This window comes from Palaemon carinicauda, chromosome 1, assembly GCF_036898095.1.
Source record: "Palaemon carinicauda isolate YSFRI2023 chromosome 1, ASM3689809v2, whole genome shotgun sequence".
NCBI lineage: Eukaryota > Metazoa > Arthropoda > Malacostraca > Decapoda > Palaemonidae > Palaemon > Palaemon carinicauda.
The window spans coordinates 49383804-49391709 of NC_090725.1; the positions used below are offsets into that span (position 1 = coordinate 49383804).

The window sequence follows — 7906 nt, forward strand, 5'->3', positions numbered from 1 at the left end:
TTCATGTTCCGATAGCAAGGCTTTTTCATCCTAGGATTCAAGCTAGGCAAACGGGCTTACACCCTCAAGGTGATGCCATTCGGACTCAACATAGCGACCAAGTTATTCATTAAGTTGGAGGAGACAGTAGTCCAAGAGATGAGGACTCAAAGAATACAGTTAGTGGCCTACCTAGATGGTTGGTTTATCTGGGCTAACAGCGTCAAGGAATGCCACAAGGCGTCGGGCAAAGTAATGAAATTTCTGGAATACTTAGATTTCCAAATAAATTTCAAAAAGTCCTGTCTTTCTCCAGCAACGTGCTTCCAGTGGTTAGGTCTTTAATGGATCCTGACCACACACAAGCGGTTGATTCCAACACAGAAGTGGATGGAGGTAGTAAGAAACACAAGAGGATCTCCCAAGGACAAACTAACGACCCGGAGAAACCAAGAAAGAGTCCTAGGTTTACTCCAGTTTCTCTCAGTAACAGACACATTACTGAGAGTCAATCTAGAAGATATCAATCGAGTTTGGTGGTCCAAGAGAACGAGGAATATCGAGTCAAAATTTCTCAGGTTCCACCTACACTAGGGGAAAAAACTTCAACAACGGACGAAGGTCAAAAACCTAGTAAACTCAGTACCTTTACAATTCCCAGCGACAACATTGGTGGTCCATTTAGATGACTCCCTAAGTATTTAAGGGGGCTATTCCCAATACGAATAGGTCCAGGGGTTGTGGACAGTGGCACTCCGTCAACATCAATATCTTAGAAGTCAAGGAAATGTTCTTGACTTTAATAGGTCTTTCCCCATCACAGAAACAACATATCAGTCTAATTTTAGACATCCAAGTGATAGTCCACTGCATTAACAGGGGAGGTTCCAAATCAAGTCACGTATATTAAGAGATGGTAGCTATCTTTTCAATGACAACAGGGAACCTTTGCCACCTGTCAGCTGTTCACCTGGCGGGAGTAAGAAATGTGGTTGAGGATGTTCTCCCAAGGACACCTCCGCGGGAGTCGGAATAGTTCTTGGCCAAAAAGTCATTTAACTGGACCTGCCAACAGGTTCCGGGTCCCCAAGGAAACCTATTTGCCGCGGAATCCAATCACAAGCCACAATGTCATGTGGCCCCCAACCTGGACTCTCTGGCCTATGTCACAAACGGCATCTCCATAGATTGGAACAACTGACGGAGGATTTACCTAATTCCACCTTTAACCATGCTATTGAAAGTCCTGGACATGCTCAGGACTTTCAAAGGTCGGATTGCCCTCGTAGCCCTCAATTGGCCAATGCAACTGGTTCCCTATCTTGATGGAACTAGGACTCCGATCTCGGCGGATTCCCGAACCAAGTTAGCACGGATGGTACTATCTCACAGTGTGTCTGCTTCCTCACGGATTCAGAGTGCTTTCACTTTATGGACTATCTGAGTTTTGCAGCACAAAGAGATGATGAGATTGACCTTTTAACACATTGTCCCTAGTGTCAGGTATGTGAGATTCTACCCTTCGGGAAAATGATTCTGATGTAAGGAAGTTAGCCAATTTCTGGAAGACTCAGAGGTTCGGACGCTGACTACGAATCTGGCAGTTACCTTTTTCAGAACCTTCTTGGAAAGAGGTCTAGCCAATAATACTATTACTATGGTTAAATCTGCTTTAAAGAGAATATTTCAGATCAGGTTCAATTTCAATCTTTGAGATTCGTATTTTTTGTCTGTTCCGTGAGCCTGTACTAGACTAAAACCAGTAACTCGCCCTTACGCAGTTTCATGGGTTTTAGATAATGTCTTTGATCTAGATTCTGTCTCTGATATTGACTCATGCACTTATATAGCGCTTCTTAGGAAGACGTTATTTTTTATAAGTTTAGCCTCAGGAGCCAGATTATCTGAACTCAGCATTATCTAGAGAACCAAATCATATTGATTTCTTTCTTCTGGTGGAATTTTATTCTCTCTAGATGGAAAATTCTTAGAAAGGAATGAGGATCCACAGAATAGATGGTCCCCGTGGAAGATTGTCACATTTCCACAGGATCTATCTCTGTGCCCAGTTATCACTCTGGGAAACTATTTAAATAGACCTTCAGGACATTTGTTTATTAGAAAGGATGGAGGAACCATTTCCCTGAAAGGAATCAGGCAATAGATTCTGTATTTTATTAAAAGAACCAAGCTGGAATCTGTACCACATGGCCAAGATTAAAAAGATATAGTGGTTCCTCCTGATTTAACACAACCATTATAACAGGGTCCTATCTTCGTATATATTTTCCCTCTTAGTGCCTTGTCTCCTAATAAGGAGCTGGGCAGCACCTGCCTTCCCTTTCCCCCCTACCTTAACCTTGATTTGGGGTGTAATTAAGAGATTGGTATATCAAAGATTTTAGTAAACGCTTAATTGAATTACTCTATTTTTAATTCAGTTCATTAACTTTTTGTGTATTTCCAAGCTTATGGGACCAATTCTCTGTTACTATTTCACGGAGCAACACAGGTTGAGCCCAGAAAAGGGATTTTGACGAAGGAAAAATCTATTTCTGGGCGAGGGACCTGTGTCGCCCAGTGAACCCTCCCTCCTTTTTCCTCACCCTAGGCTGGCCCAAGCTTGGGGTGCTAATAGGAATGATGGGAGAAGGATAGGTAGTGGTGGGGGGGGCAGTAGCTGTAGTGAACGACACTTCGTAGTAACGGGGGATTTTGAGGAGGGAGAGGTCTAATTGGAGAGGGATCTCTGGTAGTGGTATCACTCGCCCCATTTTTAATACTGACACCCTTTAGGGGTGAGCGAGCTGGATATATTCCTAGTATTCGATGCAACTTTTTTCTCTAGTATATTTAGCAGTATTTATACCTTTGAAATGGTGTTTTAAGGAGCATTTCACTGGGCGACACAGGTCCCTCGCCCAGAAATAGAGTTTTCCTTCGTCAAAATCCCTTTTTTAAGTAGAATTACTGCTTAAAGTCCATACTTATATATAATCAATCAATGCAATCAATCGACAAAATATCTTTGAAGCCCTTTTTTTTTTTAGAAAAAATTATTCTACCGTTTATTAATTATTGATTTATATTATTCAAACATAGAAAGATAAGGAATTTAATAGCCTATATTATTCACTTTTATTATTAGCAAAAAGAAAAAAAAATACTTAAGAAAAACAGTGACCTTTAAAAGTAAGATACCTATTTATAGATAAATAAGAGTATGCATAAGAAATTCAAATGCTGATAGAATTTTATGTGTGTGTCATTTTTTTTATAAAATTATATTTCAAATGGCTTTTAAATGAAAGAAATTTGTCTAGAAATATAATAGTACTACAGATAGAGTTTGAAGTAACTCCAAAATAATATTGTTTTTATGGGGCTCAGTTGCACTCCTTAACCAAGATAGCTAATATTTTGAATTAGTACAATCATATGTTCTTAACCTTTTTAAATAGAGTAACGAATGGAGGGCCTTTGCGTCAATGGACGTAGGAGATGATGATGGTGGATAAGATTATGTAAATTATATATTGTACAGTACTTACGGTAAGTAGGTTAATTAACTTCCTTTAACAACTAATTTATCCATGTTTTTTTTTCCAGATGAATACCAAACTAAAGACTGGTTGTATCCAAAAGAACTACATGGAATAGGCAAGTATGGAAATGACTCTTACAGAATTTTTTGCGTCAATGAGTGGCGCAAAGTACGTCCCACAGATCATATGCTCAATTTCTACATAGACTGGCTCTGGGACAACCAGAGAATTTTAGGGCTTGACTAGTGCTTATATTACAAAGATAATGATATTTGAATATTAGAAATCAATAAGCTACAGTTTGACCAGAAAGTTTAAGTGATACTTTAACTACAAAAGTACATGTTTGTTACACCATTTGTCCATTACAGAATATTGTAACTTTTACTGTTATCGTTACCAGTACAATAATGATCCAGCAGACCATTAAGTATATGATATAAACACGAATGAACTTGATATTACGTTTTTGTGATTTATTTTAGATAAGTTTAAAACTTTCCATTGAAAAGTTGTTCACATTACTGTATGTGTATTTTGATCCTAAAATAATTTGTTTAACTAATAGACTAAAATATTTTATGAGAGCCAATTGGCCGGTCAAATGATTCCTCTTTTCATGTTGAAGAATAAATGTGCTGTACAAATGTGGTTATAGTAAAAGTTCATGAAATTTTTGGTGTAACCCTGGGATAAATTTCATCATAGAATTAATAATTTTTATATCTCCAAAATGCAATTGTTATAAGGACATATAATTTTCCTTTGTTTTGTCCAATTAGATTTTTTTTTTGAGGAACTTGGGTGTGCAGATCAAGCAGTAGTTTAATATGTAGGTGAGTATTACTTAAAACAGTACATTGCATATAAGATGGGTGTACAGTAGGTGGGTGGTATTGATTTTGATGATGATCACCTATGTCGGTACGAAAAACTTTTTATCGTAGCATTTCACTGAATAATGCTACTTTATCAATTAGTTTTTCACTGTGAGCAGTTTTAGAAAAGGATTCTTGATGTCTTGTGATTTTTTTTCTCGATGCTTTTGTAAGCCTCATATTTTTTTTCTGTCAAGTTTCCGATTCCTTGTAAAGGCTATGGTAATGCAGTTTCTGGCTAGGTTTCTGAGAATTTTTATTGTACTCTCTGCACCTTTAGTACCTCGTTCATCTACATCACTTTCATTGTATATAAATGCTGTACGTAATTAAAGGCTCACAAACATTTCATAATCATAGATATAAAAAACCTAAAACTGTAGAAAAGCTGTCAAACTAGGAAATAAGGAGAGAAACATTTTCAGATTAAAGAATTTCTTACTCTCAGAGAAAAGTTTAAGGTAATGAATATATGATGGTTTGTGGTGACTAAGATTGTTTTATTTTTATTCATTTTTTATTAGATTGGGCACATTAGTAATCAGAGGAAAATTATGACTGGACTGAATGGGTGTTCTTTTGGGATACGCAGAACCATTGCTAATTTTCTAATGTAAAATTGTTTTGAATTTTTAAGATAAATTTAAATTACTTTGGAAAAAATTAGGAAATTTAAATGTATTTCTAAGGACTTATCTTTTTATAATCAGCAACTGAATTATTAATTCTTTGAGTGAATAGCAATATTTTTAGCAAGTATAATTGCTTAAAGTTACTAGAAAATAGTATTCAATATAATTACACTGCTTTATGTTGAAAAATTTACTGTACAGTAATGTAAAATATATGCTTAGGTAAGGAAACAATTTGCTCCTATAGTACAACTTAAATAAGAAATATCAATTAATTATTTACGAAAGGAAGTATGCCTTAAGGAATTATCATTTGATAATGCAACAGATTGCAGGTTTCTTTGAAGAATACCAAGGTCTTCTGAAATATACTAGTGTATTTTGAAGAATTTTTATTTTCATCAGTTTAATCAAATTTCTGTTATGATTGTTATATAGTTCTATCCAACCCTCTAATGCTTGTGTGTAGCCTGTCACGATTGTTACATAGTGTTCTAAACAACCCTCTAAAGCTTGTGTGTAGTCTCATTGAGCTACATTGGTTAGAAGGATTTGTTCTTAAATGTGAAGTCAAATTTAGGGCAAGAAAACTTATGTTAGTTGGTGAGCTAGGTGGAAATGGGCAAGAGGGCACAGTGGATAAGGATGAAAACTAGGCTGATGGGGCTAAGGGAACTTAGCAAAGAATCCTGTCCTAATGACAAGGACTTTTCAAGGCGTTATGCAGGTGACACCCCTTACGGTTATTAAATTTCCAGTTCAAGTGATGTTGCATTTTAATATTTACTTCTTAGACGGCAATTATGGTTTCAATCTTTTTAGGTGGATGAATAAAATGATTCCCGAGTTGTATTGAGGACAGGTTTATATGGTTAGATATTACATAGAATATTTCTTTTATCATATATTTTCAAAACCATTGAAGCATGAGTAATATACCATTCACATCTGATTTTTTTCATCTGGATAGGATTTTCATTCATTCAAATTCAGAACTAAACAGTTTACTGTATAACAAAAGATAATTCTTTTAAAAATTATGTTTTGTAGATGTTTTCTACATATAAGTTGGTTTTAATTTTTGCTTTCTGAATTTATTCCTGTAACCATTTTTTTATTGCAATGTGATTTGGTTAAGTATTTTAGTTCAGAAATATATGGAGACCAAAATTGTCACAATGAAATTTGCATAAAACAAAATATTATGACGAACCATTAATTTTGAAGTCCATACTTGGGAGACCCGCCAGATTACTTTGGATCAGGAATTGATTTTAAATGAAGATATATATTGGAGCCGGTTGCTAAGAACTTGTGTTTTGTCCTGCACTATGTCATGCAAAGTACACTATAGGCAGTAACCTCCTATGGTGTGAACCTCTTGAAAGTGAATTTTTTTTTAAATGAACTATTCATGTCATATCAAAGGATGCAGAATGTGTTCCACCCCTTTTTTTCAAATTAAGAGTAGCACAGTCAAGGAGAAGGATCACTAAGCACTTCCTTATTTTAGCAGATTGTGTGCTTTCTACCTTATCAAAAGAAGCTGTTCACAAGGTAGAGCTATGAATGGACTTTTTTTACACTTTTTTAGACTCGTTGGCAGTAGTAACAAATGATAGCACCAGTAGAGAGCCAATGGAGTATCAGCAATCTGTTTCATTTCCTGTGATTTTCAAGCTACTGTAAAAATGGGTTCCTTTAAGAGTCCTTGTTTCTTGCTGACTCCATGGTGGCCAGCCAGTCTAATATTTTATCATGTATAGTGGTTGATACTTAAATTCCCTTTATGAAAGTAATGCCTTCATGTTTAGACTATATTGCACAATTCCTAAGAAACCGATTTTCTGTGGCAGATCTTCAATCATCACCAGGATTGTTAGACATCATCAGTATGTTTAGATTCTCTTCGGAATTATCATTATGAATTACTAATGCAGAAGAGCGAGTCCTGTAAGGAACTGGTTTTAACAGATATCGGATGATATACCGTCCCCTTCCATACCAGTGAATAAAATAACTTGGGTTCCAATACTTAAAATTTAAAGGGCAACCTTAACCAAGCTGCCTTGCTTGTCTGATTTTTTATGAATATTTTTTTATGATAAAGGCATTTCTGTTTATAGCCAGCTTCAAACAGTTTTTATTTTATTTTCACTTTGTTGTTTTGATTTTTTTAATCTCTAAATAAAGTACAACTATTCACTTACGAATATACACGAGTATCAGTATCCTAGCATGAAAACTAAATTTACAGTGAGCTTTCAAAGGAAAATATTGCTAATTTACAGTCAGTAGAAATTTTGTTTTACTGATAACCACGGTTCTCAAAGGGCTGGTAACATTAGAAAAATATGTCATTTGATTATGTATGTCAGCTTAGCTTTTGCTAATCTCTCTCTATTGAATTATCTGCTACTAAGGTTCTGTATATACTATTTATTGTTTTGTCTAGAAATATTTTAAATTATTTTCTTTCTTTTTAATTTTGGTACAACTATAGCGTCCATTACTCATCTTGATATTGTTATGCATAACACTTCCTATCTCGTGTGATATCTTATAAGCACTTTATTTTTTTTTTCATTTCATTATCATGTAGTTTGTTAAATGTATATCTATTTACAGGAAAATTAGCTAAAATAGTATTCTATACTATAATCTGGTGTTTGTTCTTCCACGAAATACAAACTATTGTCCTTTAATAGGGAGGTTGTTTTAGCACGAACTGGATACGGTCATTAGAATCGTTTAACAGGGTTAGTGTCAAACACCTTCACATGCTTTTACTTATGAGATTATACTGTACCCACAAGTTCTTTGACACTTTTGAACTTAGTCCTGTGGTGGTTGCTCAAGTAGTTGTTAGCTA

General features: G+C 35.2%; 1 pseudogene; it reads left to right on the forward strand.

Moving 5' to 3' along the window:
- LOC137648128 (neurofilament heavy polypeptide-like) overlaps positions 1 to 7249 on the forward strand; it is a 152549-nt pseudogene extending 145300 nt beyond the window's left edge.
- The last annotated feature ends 657 nt before the right edge of the window (positions 7250 to 7906 follow it).